The sequence below is a fragment of the Leiobunum rupestre genome, chromosome 1, assembly GCF_980474605.1.
Source record: "Leiobunum rupestre chromosome 1, qqLeiRupe1.1.hap1, whole genome shotgun sequence".
Classification (NCBI taxonomy): Eukaryota; Metazoa; Arthropoda; class Arachnida; order Opiliones; family Sclerosomatidae; genus Leiobunum; species Leiobunum rupestre.
In genome coordinates, this window is record NC_143384.1 from 40,537,301 (window position 1) to 40,557,616 (window position 20,316).

The 20,316-nt window shown below is 37.2% G+C and overlaps 1 long non-coding RNA gene across 2 annotated transcripts in view; it reads right to left on the bottom strand.

The window, feature by feature from the left end:
- LOC149962898 (uncharacterized) overlaps positions 1 to 8,988 on the bottom strand; it is a 128,403-nt gene extending 119,415 nt beyond the window's left edge. For both annotated transcript variants that reach the window (XR_016480174.1, XR_016480173.1), the window contains exons 1-2: positions 8,605 to 8,988; positions 2,299 to 2,794 (exon numbers count right to left, since the gene is read on the bottom strand). This is a non-coding gene — a long non-coding RNA (uncharacterized LOC149962898). The remainder of the gene's footprint in view (positions 1 to 2,298; positions 2,795 to 8,604) is intronic.
- Between the last annotated feature and the right edge of the window lie 11,328 nt (positions 8,989 to 20,316).

Consider the following 20,316-nt stretch of genomic DNA (forward strand, 5'->3'; position numbering starts at 1 on the left):
TTCAGCAGGGGGCGCGAGCGTTCGTGACGTCATTACCAAAGTTTGGTTCACATTCGGGGATAATCTCGGATCACGGTGAGAGGCGCCCGTTATTAATGATGTTGGCAATTGACGTCAACGGCTTTTGTCGTTTCTTATTGGATTTTAGGTAATATACCGAAGAGTAGAATGATATCATGTTGAATACTTTTCCCTGTAAATGTAGATTGCGGAACGAAACAACTTACTTAATAATAGAAAATGTCAGTCTAAGAGTCTCACGCAGAGCCGCGTAATGATGAGATATAGGTTCTGTATGTAACTCACTAACTCTCTATATTCAAAGACTTTTTAAAAATGCGCTAGAATACTAGAAACAATTTTTAAAGGAAAGTGGAATGTTTTAGATAATGTTTATTCTTCTATTTCTAGACGTCTACAGCCACGATCCCAGTGATAACATTCTATTAAATAATTTATCTCTTCTGTAAACCGTTTATAGTTATGACGGTTAAAACACTCTCTAACAGCTTGAGCCTTTTGTTGATTAAGTAGGATACACGAAGAAGGAAAAAGCGAATGGACGATACTACAGCAATGGTTTAAAATGAACAATGACAGTCTGTGGTTACTATTTCGTTTTCATGTACCCTGCTTTACCCAAAAATACTAGATAGGCCATCCTGAAGAATAATTGTTTTCTTTTCTAAAGCCACGGTCACGCGACAGCTAAAACCTTTCAAACTAATTCTAAACCTATTTCGGTCATCGTAGCGTCCAAACTAGGGTACGTTCAGTAACGCAAATCTGAGAAAAATTGGTTTTAACTTGAAGCTTGCTTGATAAGCGCTTGTCGTCATAGTGACGTAGGAAGTCATTGAACGCTGTTATTTCTAGTCAGCGCTGTTTTTAAAGATGGCGGCTATAAATGTTACGGGGCCCAAAAATCAGAGGAAGCGAAAAATATTATTTTCAATCATTAATGAGTTTGTAAATGACAATTGTCTTTATTGTTCCAACGATCAGCCTTTTATTAAAAAAGCGAAAACGGCCATTGCAGTAGCTGAGGCATTCCAATTAAATGATAGGCCTTTGACCAAACCAGTAGATTGGTTGATTTATTTTAACTCCCCCGCCAGCTAAACTGTAAACACCGACGCGTTTGACGTCAATACATAAAAAAAAACTTTATCTCTCAGATGGTTTTTTGATGAGCATCGGATGCCCATCGTGACGTCAAATCGGAAACGCAAAAAATCGTGCAGTAACAAAATGTTGGCCTTGCTGGCTTTTGTGATAAACCAAGGTACACGTTGAAGAAAAAAATGATTGGACGATACTACAACAATGGTAAAAAGCAGTCCACGATTACTATTTCGTCGTCGTGTACCCTGCTTTAGCAAAAAAACACTAGAAGACTATCCTAATACTTTGAATAATCAAGAGTTGAAATCATTGAGTTGGGAATATTAATCTAGAGATCCAATCAAATCTGCTCCCCGCGAAACAAGTTTTTGAAAATTACGAATGTGCTGTCTCCTCTTAAATGACGAGAAAACGTTAACATATGACCCGTGGCGCCATCCATTATTTTGAAGAAAAAAATTGGCCGGAAAATGCGTCTTATTTGAACGAACCATTGAGAGATAGACGGCGCCGCGGGTAGAATGATAAATTTTTCTCATCAGTTGGGAGCAGACGGCAGTATTGTTATTTTTTAAAAACTTGTTTCGCGAAATACTGAAATCCGACGTTTTGATTGGACCTCTAGATTAATATTCCCAACTCAATGGTTGAAATCGTTTCAACGGCTAGTTCATGACCAGTAGCGTCGCCATGATTTTTGGGGAGGTAGGCCAACCATTTGGAGGCCCCTCAAAAATTATGGAGGCCCCCCACCACAATTTTTTCAAATCCGTCCACGTGGATTATTTAATTTTTTTAAGCAAGTGGTGCATTTTTTGGGTAAAATGGGTACGCGACGAAAAAATTAGAACTTAAAAATAATGACTGTTAAAGATACTCGTACCTTTGAAAGGAGTATAAACAGCAGTGTCGTTAAGCGAATCACTCGCATTGAATTTTGAAAAATTAATAAATAAATAAATTATTTCTCAAACAAATTACAGAATTTTCTGATATTAAATAATTTGGAGGCCCATATATTAAATTTTGGAGGCCCCATAAGACGACTTTTGGAGACCCCTACCAAAATTTCAAGTAAGCCCAGGCCTACCCCGGCCTGTTGCTGGAGCCGCTACTGTTCATGACAGCCATTAGCCAGTCGTGTGACACGCGTGGAAACAGTATTTGACTTACTCATGATGTTGTCGGTTCTTGATTATGTCCTTTATACAGGGCAGATTCAAAACGAAGAAAGTGGTCAGGTCGGAGAAGAGTGAGAGTCGGCAATGGTGTTTTCGTGCGAATGAGTCCCACAAACCAGAACAAGAACGATAGACACAGAGGATGGAATCGGATAAAATGCAACTCGAGAAGAGTCCGGAAGAGGGCCAAAGTGGTTTGAAGGTTAAAAAGGACACGGAAAAGGGAGAGGGAAAGGGCGTGGAAGGTCTTCACCGATGGTGCGCTTCCGTGCAACTGTGCTTTCGGTGGTGATCGGACTTGGGGCTGCCGGTGTGGGAAGACGAGTTGTGCTCCTTGCCACCGTCTTTGCCGCCGCCCTTTTTGTTGCCACCCGACGGGTTCTGTTGTTGTTGCTGCTGTTGCTTAGCGTGCAACTTCTGTTGTTGATGATGTTGCTGATGTTGACCTTGCGCTTGCTGGGCCTGTTGCTGTTGTTGCTTGTTTTTGCCTGCAATCGGGTAAAGAGTACCATTAATTTCGAAATTACTCTTAAGTTTGATTTCGCGGGACGTCGGTCATATCATAAGCCTATCAAAAGGTCCACATAAGTAGAGGTCTAGAATAGAACCCCATGGTAACGGCGTTGTCCATGCGAGAAGAAAATGTACGTATGACGATAGGGCAGTAGCGACATCTTTTTTTTTAATTTCTACACCTAAAATATTATCTTACTTGATAGAGCAGCTACGCTATTTTTGAAAAATAAATACCTTCAGGAACACAATTCTTATTTCTAATAGCCAGTTTTAGGTTCTGATGAATCATTTTGCAAAGATAAGTGTTAATTTTAAGTTTTAAAGCGATGAAATTGTGGGTAAGCCTAGGCTACGGTGCTCGCGGCGGAGATTTCTCTCTCGTGGTTCTAAGTTTAAAAACGTTCGCATTCATCATGCATTTCGCGAAATTTATTTCAAAGATCCATAGTTGAGGACGTAGCCACTATGAGGTGCTGATTTTGAATACCTAACTCTTCATAACGGATATGTGATCGTCAAAAGGTTGGCCTAGATCTTTGCTTATGGGGACCTCATGATAGGCTTATGGTCATATCTATAAGGAAAGGCTAATTTCATCTACGGCCCAGCCCTAAGCAAAGAATTTACACTCCAGGAATGGAAGTTGTCACTTCCTTTCAGCTAGGAGCTACAAACGCAGCACTGCCCACACAAGGAGAAAGCAACCCGTCAAAAGTCGTACATTTTCTTGCGTTAGACGCTTTTGCGCCTGCTGTCGTCGGAAGGAAAAAATTCAGAAATTGTCTTCAGCGTAAAGGTTCGTCCCATGAAATTTGTACACAACACTGCGTTAGCGTGTTTAAAGGAACTAGCGTTCTCCTTGTGTTTTATTGCTTCTATAACTTTCAGCCTGGACAATAATGAGTTTACTGGCCAATGTGACAATTGTGGACACTATAATTTTTAATGAAAATAATGGTCAATCTAGACATAGGAGAGACTCTGATTCATATTAAAGACTGATCATTGCAACTTGTATCTTTTGGACTATTTCTTGTTTTTGCTAATTGAAGTATAATGCTTCTACTATAATAAGGATACATTTAAAATTTCAATAATGAAGACTAGTTTTTAGCTTTTTATGAGCAATATTCCTTTATTGGTCACTATTGTTAACTTTTGGGCATAAGTTTCACCAGTCTGGACTTTTATAATAAATAGGTGACACTGCTCCTTTTAATGTAAACTCGGAGCAACTCCTGCGTTGAGTTTGCACCGTTCTCTTCCCACTGGTCGAAAGGCTTTTCCCCGAGTTCTTCAGTTTCCATTTTCCAGAAAAAAAGTGTTGAGGTTAACGGTAATAATGAGTTTAGTGAGAGCTGTTGACTCGCGTGGCATGAAGGGCTTGCCACCATCCTCCTACGCGTTGTAACCCGGTTACCCGGCCATCTGAATTAAAGGTATTAAAAGTCGCTAGCTGACTTACGCTTTGGGTATTCGCCTAGCTGATTATTATTCTTATTGTTATGGATTATTTGTCCCTATCTCCAAAGGCCGGGCAGTGTTACCTCAATAATATCCGGTTCATTTAAGTGGCTACATCAACCCAAGAGTTGCGGGCAATACGGTACAGGGTTGGCTGGTTTAAACAATGGTTTAAATCATGGTGTAAACTAAGTGATTTTTAATTTATTTTTTAATTAACTAAAAATTATTCCAAAATGTTTGTACATTTTCTTATCGAAATGATTACATTTCTAAAACATTTACTAGGTGATCACATTTCCTATATTTTCAATACCTTCTTATAAATTCCTTGGGTTTTCTTATGTTGTTTATAACCCGAAAACATTCCGTCGTCGTGTACCCTTCTTCATCCTCTATTTCACTTTATTTTAGCTACTGATTTTCGATAATAATACTTATTTTTGCTTTTGGTTTTTCCTAAATTTCCTTAAATTCGTTGGAAATTTCCTATTTTTTCTCTAAAATTTTAGAGTCATTTTCCTGGTAACCCTGCATTTATACAAAATCAAAAATGAAACCAAAACTAAAACTTTATTCTGGTCTCTCATTGTAATAATACTCATATTAATTTTTAGTTGATTGGTAATATGTATGCACGGTTAAACAAAAGCTTAACCTCTCAGATAATAAGACGATCCGCGGGTATCATGGTCTAATTTACTACCGCCAGGAGAAGGGAGATGAAAAAACTTCATCAGCATTTCAGGGATGCCAGATTGAGGGAAATTTCCCACATATATGGAAATTTTTACCCCTAAAAACGGTATAAAGGGAAAGGGGAAATCCGAACAAAAATTAGCTAAATCTAGGTTTTATTCGGGAATAAAAAATTATTTTAATCACAGCTAACATAAAAAATGCCAAAACCTTCATTAATTATGAAATAACCAATTAATACAATCATAAGTATTTTATCAGATTCGCTTTAGCTGCCACCTATGGAATTTTTTATGGCAATTTGGAAAGTCGTCTGCTAAATAACTGGCCCACAGGAACGAGTAAATTTTGTACGTAAATATCATTGTATTTAGTGTTTTGGAAAACTAGGGAAATTGTAGTTCAAAAAGTGAAATTACATTTTCGTGACCTGGCATCACTGCAGCATGTACTTTAATCGATTCGGAAAAGGTCCTTGCATTCTCCCGACAGTAGAAATAAATAATATTGATACATCTATTTAATTGAACAAAAGAAAGAAGCCAGACTGCAAATTTGGTTTCGAAATTACAGAAACTCCGTGTTTGACCTAGTTTTATTTATAGATCAACGCCAAGAGCTGGGCTCGAGCTAAACTCACTGAATTCGTATATGAGCTTAAGGTTGGTCTCGGGCTCACCTTGGTCTCACCAATTATTGGCTGGGTCTCGGGCTCGAGCTCGAAATCTAAATTTCCCCGCCGATGTGAGGTCTCAAGCTCAGTAGATTTAAAACCTACAAACCGTCTCGGGTTCGGACTCACTGTAGTTATAAATATACGGGCAGACTCGGGCTCACGCTCACTATATTTACAAATCTACGGCTCGTTTCGGACTCGCAACAATTACAATTCAAAATGTGATCTCGGGCTCGGATTCAATATAGTTACTTATAATAAAATGGTGGCCTCGAGCTCGTTGTCCTATGGTTGTATTTCGAAAGCATACATACAACGCTTTGAATCGTTATTATCTGTCTAGTCATGTCAAGGTGCAGTTCACTAGGCCTTAGAGTTTCATAATAATCATGATTAAATGCGATTAAATGATTAAAAATGTTACCACGACTTAATCCTTTCAATAACGATTTAATCACTTCAACCAGTATTTAATCCTTTCAATCATGATTTAATCATTTCAATCACGATTTAATCATTTAATCTTTTTACTCCTGATTTAATCATTTTAATCATTATTTAATCTGGATTCAATCATGATTTTACCAATTTAATCATTTAATCTTTTTACTCCTGATTTAATCATTTTAATCATTATTTAATCTGGATTCAATCATGATTTTACCAATTTAATCATTTAATCTTTTTACTCCTGATTTAATCATTTTAATCATTATTTAATCTGGATTTAATCATGATTTTACCAATTTAATCATGATTTAACCAATTTAATCATGATTTAACCAATTTAATCATTACTTAACCAATTCAATCATGATTTAACCAATTTAATCAATTTAATCATGATTTAACCAATTTAATCAATTTAATCATGACTTAATCAATTAAATCTTGATTTAATCAATTTAATCATGATTTAACCAATTTAATCTTGATTTAATAATTTTAATCATAATTTCACCAATTTAATCCTGATTTATTAATTATTTTTTATTTTGATCATGATTTAATCATTTCAATCACAATTTAATCATTTCAATCACAATTTAATCATTTTAATCACGATTTAATCATTTTTATCACGATTTAATCATTTTAATCACGATTTAATCTTTTGAGGGTGTCCTAATAATCATGAGAGTGATCTGCACCTCGATAGTTTACTTAGCAGGTTAGTTCAACGCTGTTTACACGTTTGGGGAAATATCCCATCCATTACCCGCGCGGTTGAAAACGTTCTAATACTTCCGGTTGGGCAAAATATGGAATATCTCCGGGATCCAAAGCTCGTGTTTCATCTCGCCAAATCAACGTCCGGATTTTTGGAGCCATTACTTAGTTAGCTTAGTTTAGGAAGGTTTGTTTTCGAAACATAAATTATGAAACTCTCTTGGCTCGGCATGCTAGTATGTTTCGTTTATGCTTGGATTAATAATAGTGTATATTAATCCAAGGTTTATGTCGATCCAATTTTAATGATGAACGTGTTGTGATATGCTTAATCAGCTGATGCGAAACATCAAACACTTTGATCTTAGTCAGACGACCAAGAAGCTGATTACTAAATTTCAGACGACCAAGAAGCTCATTACTAAATTTCAGACGACCAAGAAGCTCATTACTAAATTTCAGACGACCAAGAAGCTCTTCAGACAACCAAGAAGCTCATTACTAAATTTCAGACAACCAAGAAGCTCATTACTAAATTTCAGACAACCAAGAAGCTCATTACTAAATTTCAGACGACCAAGAAGCTCATTACTAAATTTCAGACGATTGTTATTATACGAAGTCAGCTTTTCAGTTCAATATTTTAAAAATGTCTATAAACGTAAAAATGTTTTATTTAAATTTTTCAAAAAGTATGTTAAAGAATTACAACCCTTTGAAAAAGCTCAGATAAAATTAAATTCAATCCACTACGATCGTTGAAACAACTTTCGTTAACTAAAGATAATTTGTATTATCTCGTTGACTATTAACGATGAGTGTACTACGTTGCCAGAATATTTACAGGTTCAAATACCCTGTTTTCCTTGACCGTTTTCATAAATTTTCCCTAACCATTATCAGGGTCGGACTTAGAGATCCTGGGCCCATAGGCAGATAAGGAGTCTGGGCCCCCTTTTCACGCTCTGCATTTACTCTTATCCCTGGAACTAGGCTGTGCCTGAATTTCCCTGATTCAGCGTAGAAGTCTGAGCTCTACGGTAATATTACTGAATAAAAGCTCTTAACAATCGTCGACTAAATACGCGATAATTATGCAACATTGCGATTTAAGGCTGCGTCCGTAAACTGCCAGGCAGAAAAATTTGGTAATTTTAAAACAAAATCTTTTACCTAGGAATGTCTCCAATATAAAATACGAATGAGATTATAGATTTATGACTTCGAATACAGTAATTACGGTCACTGGAGGGCCCCTTCCAAGGATGGGCCCCTAGGCCACGGCCTAGGTTGGCCTAGGCGGAAATACGGCACTGACCATTATTTAAGACCAAAATTAAACAATTTTTTTACATTTAATTAATTTATCAAGGTCTGTATTGAATCATAAGTGTTATGTTTTAACTAAAATTTTTATTGCAACGTTTGACCATAAATTATAGTGGACATTTTCCAAATTAAATTAAATTTCCGGACTTCATAAAAATTGGTCGACTTTTCCTTGACCTATGGTCCCCTTATATTATCTTTCAATTTAATTTGATACGATGTATAAAATCATAATTTTTATTTTGTAATAAAACAAAATATTGAAGACACTTTGGCATCACGACAGGCTAATACGCGATTTGGTAAAATGAGGTTTATTTTTATAGCGAAATATACATTTAAAAATAAACATCTGATCCACTAAACCCGGTTTTGTAAACTAACCAAAAACCTCAACGTAAAGTAAATAATCCCGTAATGAGATTAAGTAAGAATGGCACTTACCAGTCATACTCTGAGGCTTGGCCGCCTGCACGGCAGCGCTGATTCCGAAGGCAAACAGTTTGAATGTTGATATGGTCACCCCGACAAGAAATTCTTCCAAAATATCCCCGATTCTACCGACTGATAATATTTGGACCACGAAACCCAACACTATATATATAAATATATATAGCTAAGCTTTAAAATTCACCCCAGAAAACTTGACTATAGATATTGTTCCGAGGATATCTGAAAAAAGTCTAAGACGAAATTGAATCCGGGTAAAAATCTACGAAGCGTTACTACGTCGTAGTCGGCCAAAGATGTCAGGAACTGATCTTGGGCTTCCGGGGACGCGTTGCCGTGAGAACGCGAGAGGAATATCTTTGAGAATGGCGGTCAGGTCGATTATTCGCACGAAATCAAAGAAGGGGACACCGCAGAGGGGCTCTACGTGGCCCCTCCTGCCCCTGCGAAAGGGGGGCGTGACGTCAACGCGTAGTGGGGGAAGGAACGGCGCGCGCAACCGGCCCGCTTGAATGACAATAGAGGGGGCGACGGCCAGTGGGCGGCGCGGGCTGGGACTTTCTATGGCTTTTGTTTAACCCCCCCCCCCCCCCGCCCTCCTGTGTTTTCCCACGTCTTTTTTGGACCATGGATTTCGTCTACTGTTACGCGGGCAAGTCGGGACTCGTTGCGTTTTCCAAAATGGTCGAAAAAGAGAGTTTACTTTCTCCAACTATGGCCTTGGGTTTTTATTGACTTTTTTGGAGGGTGGAAAACGGATGGCGATTTGAACTTTTATTTTGGGCTTAGTTTTATCGCTCATTCGGATATGGCTTTAGGGAATTATTAATTTTATAAGTTACTGGGATTTTTTTCCACGGTTTATTTTCTAGCCTCCTTATTCGCTTTCTTTCACCTGAAAATGTGGGAGTCGCCATTTTGAACCAACCACGATTGGTGACACAGCTATTACGATGGTTTCTTAGTAGACAGTATATTTTTTTCAACTAGTTACAACAAGAAAAGTATAATTTTCTCCTTAGGTTTTGGTATTTGGTTATACCAAATAATTCGATCGAAAACCAAATCAAATATTCGATTAGTCAATTGAATAGAACTTGAATATGTTAGCGAATATTCGATTACTCAATCGAATAGAACTTGAAAATGTTACCGAATATTCGATTAGTCAATCGAATAGAGCTTGAAAATGTTAGCGAATATAAGAATAATCAATTGAATAGAGCTTGAAAATGTCAGTGAATATTCGATTAGTCAATCGAATAGAGCTTGAAAATGTAAGCGAATGCTCGTTTTTGCTGATAAAATAGCCAAATATTCGAAAAGAGTGGATAAAAATATTTGTTATTTCAAATAGTTTGTAGACCTGGTCGAATAACCACCGGGTTTTTCTTGATTAATTTAATATTGTATTTTCTAGGGCTGTGAAAAATATTTGGTTATTCAAAATAATTCGGTCGAATACCAAATCGAATATTCGATTCGTCAATTGAACAGAGCTTGAGAAATATCAGACAGGTTAAGTCAGCCCTAGAAAACGTATGATTATTGATTGTAGATTGTACAACGTCTTCATTACTCTACGTTTTCGAAGGGGAGCTTAACCAGTCTAATGTTATTTTACTGTGCTACGATGGTTTGTTTAAAAATAAAATCTATAAATTTGTAAGGTTTCTTACACCTATCGACGTATTTAAACTCTGTCCAAACCGTTTCCTCTCAACTGAAGCCTGTACCAAAATGTACTGTTGAGATGGTTGTTGCTGCCACAACCGCGGGAAATAGATGTACTTTTATTTAATTGCCTACCTTTTGTTTAAAACTAGGACGATGCTTAACTCTTGGGAATACTTCTGACAAAGCATGGATTAAATAAATAGCTTTGCTAAAGGATGTTGGACGAGCTAACATCCCAGTGCAAAGCTCGCGTTGAGTCGATTTCATCATGGAGGAAGAGAGAGGAGGCTTTATGAATAACCTTTTTACCCCGGGAGCTTGATGCCAACTCCCACAGGGTAGGAGAGTGGGGGCTGACAAAAAGGGGAGCAGCATCCGTCGGTTTTCGTGTCGTCTCACGCGTTCCCTATTTGGCGCCCTCTTTTAGTGTTTAGGCGTACTCGGTGTAATTTCACAACGGGCAACAATTTCAACAAAAATAGAGGGAGCCAACTACAGAACCCGCAGCTAGGCCGTGAGCAGGCTTGGAAATAAGGTTTATTTCTAAACTGGTCTATTTGGCCAGTGACTCCCAACTCTGGAATTATTTAAGTGGTCACGTAGACCAGTTGGTTAATATTACGGTAGATAATTTGGAAATAATAAACTGGACACTGGACCAGTGAACCACTAGCTTTTGAATAAAAAACTGGTCCGAGCAATTAATAAACTGGTCTTTGACCCAGTGACCACCGCTTATTTCCAAGCCTGGCCGTGAGAGTTGACGGGTGCTGATCCCCTTTTTTGTCAGCCCCCACTCTCCTACCCTGTGGGAGTTGGCATCAAGCTCCCGGGGTAAAAAGGTTATTCATAAAGCCTCCTCTCTCTTCCTCCATGATTTCATACAGGGTGTTTCAAAAGGTTATGCACAAATTTGAAGGAGTTGTAGGGGGTGAGTTGAGAAGTATGCCTGTTTTATCCCAATTTTCCTACGATGAGTTAAAAGAGCGCCAGAGAGTTTCAAAGTAAGGCCTACTAGCCCCTGAAAGTAGGCTGCAACAAAACCAAGTAGCAGGGAAACGCGAATATTAAGGTTAGGGTTCGTGTGATAGGTAAAAAAGGACTTTGTAAACAAATCGAGGTAACCAACGTAAAAAAGTAAACTTTAACAGCATTTAAAGTCCCTGCTACTTGGTTTTGAACAAACCTTTTTGGAAAAAAAGTAGAATAACTGTATAATTCTTAAAAAGTTTGTCACAAGCACTTTTAAGACAGTCAAGTTTTAAAAAAAAACCAGTTGATTAAAAATGCGATTCTAACCATTTTTGTTAGCCAAAAAGAAGGACTATTCAAAACGATAGCTTTAAAAGGTTATACCGTCTGATAAATATGAAAAATGTCAGTATGTTATAGCTATTTAATTGAGATAAGCTCAATGAATTCTCATGATAATATCTATTCTAGCAACACATGATGACAAAGAATCGATGATGGCGCATTCCCAAGTTTTGTTAAAACCTGATTGTAAAGAATTAAGGGAGGTTTCAAATAATACATTGCAAGTTGGAAAGAGGAAAATAGGTCATTTTGAAGCACGAACATCACTGGTTGAGCAGAGTTACCATTTTAGTTAAATTTATTTGATTCTGAAAGAGCTAATAGTTTTCCTTATATAGCCATGACACCCGCAACAGATTTATCAACATCTCAGTCACCACTTTCATCCGCTTTGAAGCGTAGGCTGCTATTGACCCCAAGTGTCTGCACAAATAATCTAAGAAACAACTAAGAACTTTTTTAAAAAAGGATAAAACCCTGTAAATTCTGGACCACATTTAATCCGCACTAAATCATCCCTTGCAACTACGGCGAAACGAAGACTTCAAATGAATGACTTTGGAGTACCACTCCTCAGACATCATCTGAAGCCACATCACTTAATCGAAAAAGAAGAATATCAACACAAGAGAACGAGCCGGAAGTTCCTAAGAGAAATATTTTATATACCAATTGTGATAAAATTACCAATGCACCTGTGGACCAAAACGAAGTATAATTTACCTAGTCAAAATCAAGAATATTCAATTTTACATGAGCAATCCAAATCAAAAGGATTATAAATAGTCAAAGAGTTAAACTTTACAGTATAAAAATCTTCAAAACCAACTAACTGAACTAAAGAACGCAAAAGGGGTTGCTCAGCACAAAACGAAACAAACCTACTTTACGAATGTATCAAGAAGTGGGAATAATCGTAAGTGTGGTAGTATGCGATCAAGGCACCAATAACCGGAAAATGTTCAAATTCAGGAAAAGAGGCTAAAAAAGTGCAATATACGAGTAGATAGGAAATCACTAAAAGTGAAACACTAAACTAGCTGTGATGTTGACAGATGGTAATGTTCCTGTTTAACTTGATAAAATTTAAAATGATTTACTCGGGTTATAAGTTCTTATTTTTAACCTGCAAAGTAGTCTTTCACTAAAATGGTTTTTAAAATTTGCTTGTGTAGCGCGTTCTTTATTAAGTTTAAAATTCGCGCGTCTTTTAGACTATAAACTATATAAATAACTCTGTAAAGCTTGTTTTCCACTAGCGCGCGTCATAATGTTATTTTCTTTACGCGCGTAAAAACGTTTGAACGTATCAAAGCTGAGAAACGCGTCGTTGCGCGAGCCAGTGGAAAACAAGCTAAACGCGTCCACTTGTCTCATAATTTGTCTGTGGAAAATGAATGTTTCTACTCTTTTCCACGTAGAGTAGGGGAATACGGGGTAGACACTGTACGGATTTATACCATTGGCGAGGCATAGAGTTTCCTCTAGGAATATGAAAACTCTCTGTGAATTCTCCTAGGTTTCATATCTCCCTTAGCGCAGCTAATATAGGATCTTTGGCTGTGACCCTGTTTCCTGGTCTTTTGGAGCCACACCGGGATCTCGGGTGCCAGCTGTGCCGGATTACGTGGGTAGCTGTGTTGCTGCGAAAACTGCACGGCCTGGGAGAGCTTATTTTCAACTATACGTGGCGGACTGAAACACCACGATAGCGACCCTTTTTCCTTGTAAACTAATAATAAATCCCTACTTCACTAAATTTAAAATACTTATTTATTTATACTATTTACAATTGCACTCATTTGGAGTAATCGTTAGGAAACAAAATATCTGCTTTGCAGAACGCGCTGCTTTGCAGCCGAACTCGTTGAAATCTAAATTAATTCTGTCGTTCTAATTTTCATTACAATCGTGAGTTTTCCAATCAAATTATTTTTTACACAGTATTTAAGGTTTAAAGGTTATAATACACAATTAATTTTAGTATACCAAGATAAAAATCATACTAGTTTGATTTTTATATTTTAACCTTTTAACTCTGGATTTATCGTATGCTTTTTTTTACAATTTTACATTTTATATTTACAATGGTTTTATTTATAGACATTTTTTAAGCTACGCAATATTTTATTTTACAAAGACCGAAGAGCGATACAAATAACTCAATTTAAGAAAATAAGTTTTTACAAGCTGTGGGCCCGCCTTTCCCCTTTAGGAGCCCTTTCTGAAGGGCTAGGCTATCTACCTACGTAGGTAGGGTTTCGGCTGGAGGTGCTATAGCACCTATTCTCTATCCCACAGCTGTGCGCGAAGTGGGAGCTGGTGAGACCGTCAGAGAGATAAGGGATGTCCTTTCGGTGATTGAGAATTTCATTCTCAATCACCGGAAGGACACAAAGCTGTTTGCTTGGCTCCCACTGCTTTCCCCCGTTCCTCCCCCACCCGCGCCCCCATCTCAATCACCAGAATTTCCAATCACCAGAATTTCTAATCACCAGAATTTCTAATCACCAGATTCCCCCGTTCACGGGTTGCTTTCCCCCACCCCCCATTCACTGGATACTTTATCTCTCGTTCACCAGCTCCTTTCCCCCATTGCTTTCACCCCTTCTAATCACCAGTTGCTTTCCCCCATCCCCATTCTCCAGAATTTGTTTTCCTCGCGCAGATATCTGGAGATTAGATTTTTACCCCGTTTTGCTTATCGCTTCAGACCTCCTTAATTTCTAATCTCTAGGCAATAATAACAAGTTATTTTCAATTTAATTAATTTCCAATTTTATTTTACTTTTAATTACATGATTGCGTAAAACAGGTTCTAATATTAGACCGACATTATAAATAACGCGTTTAAATCGCATTTTATCAATATAAAAAAAATTAACTCGATCTTCGTAAGGAATATGTACAATTTCATTTAATGGGCTGAAACGAACTACCTTCTGCAAGTGCGGATTGTATAAATAATTTTAATAAAAGTTCTACCTCACCACGTCTGACCGGAATAGATATGAAATCGTCATCCTCCAGTGCCGCTGCCCTTGGTGGTGCCGGGATCTCCCATTCTTGCGAAAGGTACTTTTTTTCCGATGGTGAATTATCCCTCGACGGACAGTGTGGAAAGAATCTAGCATGTTCCCATTCTGGTACGTCTCCTGATTCCCATCCTTCTAATACGCCATGGCACTTGTAACATCGTACTTCATCGCCCCGCTGAATATAGTAGAATCCAGCCTTCGCTAGTTGTTCCTTAGTAACGTGGGGGTTTCTCCAGTGACGAAAAGTTTCAAGTCGATACGCTTCGATGTCCATACTGTAAACTGATAGTTTCTATAAGCTATTGTCAACATTCTTAAGCCTAATTGGTTAAGCCTAAATTTCAATAAATGTTTTTTCTATTTATTTTGGTTAGACTCTAAGACTATTTGACTAGAATCTAAGTCTATTTACTTCAATTTAAACAAGGCCTAATTTCCCTCTACAGTAAAATAATAAAGTCACTTACTTTTACGGAAATCCTTAAGCCTTTGCCAGTAAATAGAGTCGAGAAGGCGGGAACGGAGCGCGAAAATCTACGTGTCTCTTCTCGATGAGGTCCAGGAACTAAAAGAACGCTGAGTCGTATATCTAGAGATCAAATAACACTCGAAACTTCAAGTAAATCCTGATTTCTCATTGGTTGAAACCAATTGATGTCACGGGAGAATGTAAAATGTAACCAAAAATAGAGGTTACTGCTCATCGGTTAGCGATAAAAAATTCGTCACGTGTTAAATTAGGCAGATTAGAATAGCTGAAAATACATTGCGCTTACTTCCCCCCTAATTTACTTCTGATACAACTTTGATAAAAATTAATCCTGTTTCGGGGGAACCCCCAGGAGGAAATCTTAGAGACTATTAACTCGGTAGAATACACTATTTTAGCAATTGCAATTGCATATAATCCTTGTTATTGTAATGTTTGATATATACTGAAATGATTATTGTTGGATAGGAAAATAAAAGAATCGTGATAAAAGTTAATTTTTTTATTCCATATTAATAGGTATGGATAGTAGAACCATACTACTATGTATGGAGCTCCTATCATCCCAGTATAGCTGATGCTCTACAAATTGTAGGAACATCCGATTTCCTGCTACATCTTCTCTCTCCTCAATCCTAACAGAACAATACATAAAATTTTAACTTTAGTACAGCATATATAATTCGTGAAATTTAATTTATTACCTTAATCTAAGCTCATATTTTATACTATCGTCATTTCGGCTCGTCCATAAAATTCTATTTATAATCTCTTCAATTCTACATGAAGAAAATTAAAATCTTTAATTTTTTTGTCCCAAAAGTTATTTAAATGTTAAAATAATATTTACCGCATTTTGATTTCTTTTTGCATCGGTCCAGATCAGAATAATTTGTTCTAATTGATTTACTCCCTTTTTATACCATTTTCCATCCCCACCATTTCCTAGCCCCTATATCCTATCTCCTTCTTTTCCGTGATGAAATCTAAGTTAGTGATTGAGTGTGGAATCTATTCAGTGTGGGTAAAGTCTGTAAATTTTTCCATTGGTTAAATAGTGTTCGTAGATAATTAATTTCGTGAGACTGGGAATTTCCACCATCTTCCTCTTAGCGTACGTCACGAGAAGATGGTTTAGGTTCGTGCAAAGTCTAACAAATTTACAGATAAGAGTCCGCATTGTAGTACGTTCTTGCATTGGACTGGTTGGCTTAACGAAATTCTGGAAAAAAAAGGGTAAGCGATTTTCAATAAAGAGTCTTTTTTTTTTATTACGTTTTTTAAAGTATTTATTAAGAGTGAAAAAAGTTACATAGGAAAAATTGTTTACAATGGTTTTTCTCGCGTACATGAGTTTATATTATTAAATAAAATGGCAGAGTCAAATTTCAATCTTTTTTATCATTACAAGACCCAAAGCTAACTAAATCCCTGTTAAATTATCTAAGGCAATGTTTTTTTCACCAATCTTATTTTGCGTGTACTAAAGATATTTTGTTAATGACGGGTAGAAAACATATTTCAATGGTTCAAGACGGTAACAGATTTCAATGACTTTTAGAAAGTACTTTAAATAGAACGTACAGGAATAATGCAATAATATATTTCTACCAATGTTTTGTTTTCATGCTAGATTGCGTAAACCACCCACGTTGTCCTAACTAGTTAACCAATACTTTCTGATTCTATTTTAATTTTTTTGTTTTTGGATGGTTTATTTTATTCGAAAGTAAATGGTTTGGCACTCATAGAAGTGCGCGCATGTTTTCGAGAGAGGTCGGGTCATATCTCTAAAAGATACCAGATAGCGTGGGAATATATTGTTTTATCCTCTGGAACCGGATTTTTTCCAGTCAGTCACCATACCTCTCTCTCTAGCTAATGGATTCGCTAAATTCGATGTGATGATTTTTCTAGCATGATTTGCGAAAGATAAAAATATCTTGCTGTCGTTTTTTTCCCAATTTTTGGAAAACTTTTGGTAGTACGTTTTTGTACTCTGTCCTTTAGTTCTATGCAAAATATACATTACGCAATATTCGCCGCAAACGTTACTAGTTAGTCCTTGCAATCGTCTTTTGCTAAATGTCCACGTCTTACACATTGAATTTAAATATTTTCTGATTGTAGGTAAAAATGGGGGAAGCCCCATTGAATCAAAATAGAATCCCCGTTTTCGGCCATCGACGTAGACGCAAATCCAATGAGAACCTGTTTCGCCCCTTTTATCAAAATTAATGATAAGCGATTGCGGATATTTCACCATGGGTTTTAAATTATCTGAAGAAAACACGCCTAAAAAGTTCGGTGTTTTATACAGTGCCTGAGATAAGTCCACGTTTGTCGTAGTCATTTTAATAGTCTCGAATAATGTTCCTATTTTTATCTATCTGTAAACAAGATTGAAATTCAGCGTACACGATAACGACCGTAGAATCTTTTAAAGGGGTACCAAATCCTAAATCTAAACGTAGTTGCCCTCTCTTTACGGGGTTCCAAAACGTGACGTCACTGGCCGAATTGTCGGGGGTTAAATCAAAAGCATATAGGGCAAAGCCTAGAGGAAAGTGAGCCAGCGCAATGTGATTTCCCTCGTCTTGGTAGAGTATCCCAGATCCCGAGAATAGCGAATGATAGGCCAGCGTAAATTGTTTACTATTAAAATTAGGGGTCAACGCTTTCGAAGGGATTTGTTCGTTATCAACGTATAGAGCCAGATAATTTAGGTCGAAATTTTCAAAATTATAAGGATTAGACTTAACGGAGCCCTTATACGCTTTGTTGCTGGCTAAACCAATAATGACTCTGTTGGGCATCGGACCTAAGAATATATTGTCAAAACTATCGTTCTGAATAGAACTAGCTAATGTTTTAACTTTAATTTCAGTACGAGTAAAGGGATATTTGGCATTGCTACGTAATAATCCTTGCTGATGGGCTAATAAAATTTTAGGCATAATTTTAACTTTACGTACAATTAGAGCAGCGTCTATAAATTCGACTTTATACGCGTCGACAGTGTCGCTAAAAAGGGTAAAATTATCGCTATTTCTAGTGAGTGAAACCTTAAGTTGTACGCCATTAATTAAATATTTGTTGAAATTAAAAATGTCACAAAAAATGTTCCCGTAAAGTTCAATTTCTTTTGATTCAGCAGCTAGAACCTGACGTTTTATGAATCCGGCGTTTGTTATCAGATCCATACTTCCAGCCGTGTCATCGTACCATCCAGATGTCGCAAGGTGAGTGTTTTTTGCATCGTACCCAAAGTTGAGCAAGGTTTCGATATAGGCCCTATAGGGGTAATTTGAGGCCGATGGTGAAACCGTCGTATCATTGAGTTTCACTTCGCATTGTTTGAATAGCGAATGCAGAGAATTGTTCACGAGCGAAACGTTAGACCCGGCATCCAAGTTGTCACCGTTGGTTTTGACGATTTTTACTTTACAATATATCATTGTCATTGCCAAATCTGTGTAAGAGTCTCCCGTACCCGGTACCACGAATTCGATGATAGAACTGCTGTCGATAGATGAAATTGGCTTACACCATACCGTTTGACCTTTTTCAACGCTGAGTTGAGTTGGTAGTTCGTTGAAAATATTTAATTCGCTTTTAAGTACTTCCATTTTTTTAGAGAGCAAAAATATCGCGAACCGTACGCGTGAACTTGCGGCGTTTAACTGAACTCTTTTTCTTCTTCAATGGTTTCTTAGTAGTTTTTCTTCTCTTGCGACGACCCGAACCTTCTTGCGCTGCCATTTCGTCCACAGTTTCTGTCATTCGTTTATTGGCTGACGTTTTTAAGTCCTGACCTTGCAAGACGTCTCCGAGTACTTTCTTTCCTGTAGAAAGAGCCCTTTTTCCCACGTATTTGGCAGACTGTTTTAGGAATGGGAATACAAACCTAGCTAGCCCTGAAAAAAAGCTACCAATTCCGTGTCCTTTTTGTCCCGCAAACCCAGAGAAATAAGGTAAATCTACTCCTCCCCCCGCCTGATTTAAATAATATTGCATGTAGGGACAATTTCTATCAACGTACTGATAAGCCATTCTTTTTTTTTTTACTGAGCTCGTCGTAAATGTACTTTACACGTGACTGAACCAAACTGAAATGGCACGAATTCACCTAAACTAGTTCTTATATTAATGTCGATACAGTCAAAATAATTTCTACTCAGTTTAAGGTAATGCGGAGAATCGAAAGTTTTTGAAACGGTTGATCCATTGGGGGCGTTTTGGTCTACAACAATTGTTCGCAAAAGGGGGGCTAATGTATCCCCAACCATTTCATTTCCTACCAAATCGGAATACACGAACATAAGATCGGGGATGAATAAGTTTAATTGCATAGGGGAATCTGATCTGAATGCTACCTTAGGTGAAATATCAGTAACATTATCTCTAAATCCTAAAATTTTCCTCAACTTTGGCGTTAACTCGAGTTGATAATAATGTTTACTATAGGAAGTGTATTGTACGTGTCCACTTTCTAAACTATATTCAAATTTTCCTAATGAATCATTATCGAACTCTGAATTAGCGCTTTCCTTTAAATCAAGGTTCAAACTTTTAATACTTTCATTAAGTACTGCCAAAAGTTCATGAGGATTTTTGTAGTAGCCCTGAGGTATCTCGCGGAAGTCGTAGGTATATTTGTAATCTACTATGTGGGCTGGAGGTTTCGATAGTAATTGCTTAATTTCTATTCCACATCCCATTGGCTCGCTTACGTTATAAAAAGATAAAGGATAAATAATTTCTACCAGAGCAATTTCCCAATCTCCGCGTAAACTAATGGGTTTGGCCAACGTTGTAGAATACGAGGCTAGAGTATTTTCTGAATTATTCTTATTCTTATCTCTAGTATTACTAGGAAGAGTTATGTAAATCCCAGACGTCATCTTGATTAACCCAACTATTAAACGATGGAGGATATCCTAGCCAACTAACGTACAATTGTTTTACTCCGTTTTTAGTTCTCTGACGTAAAATCTTGTTTAACTTGAACGAACGAGGCGCACTGACCTTTTGAAGCTCTCGAAAATAGAACGTTCCTTTTATATCGGTTTCTGCCAAGTCTTTTATTTTATAAACGGGGGGATGTCTTTTAACTATAGCTACGACTTTAAATATTTCTTCGGTATAATTAGCTTCGAAACCCTTTTGAAATATCATTTTAGT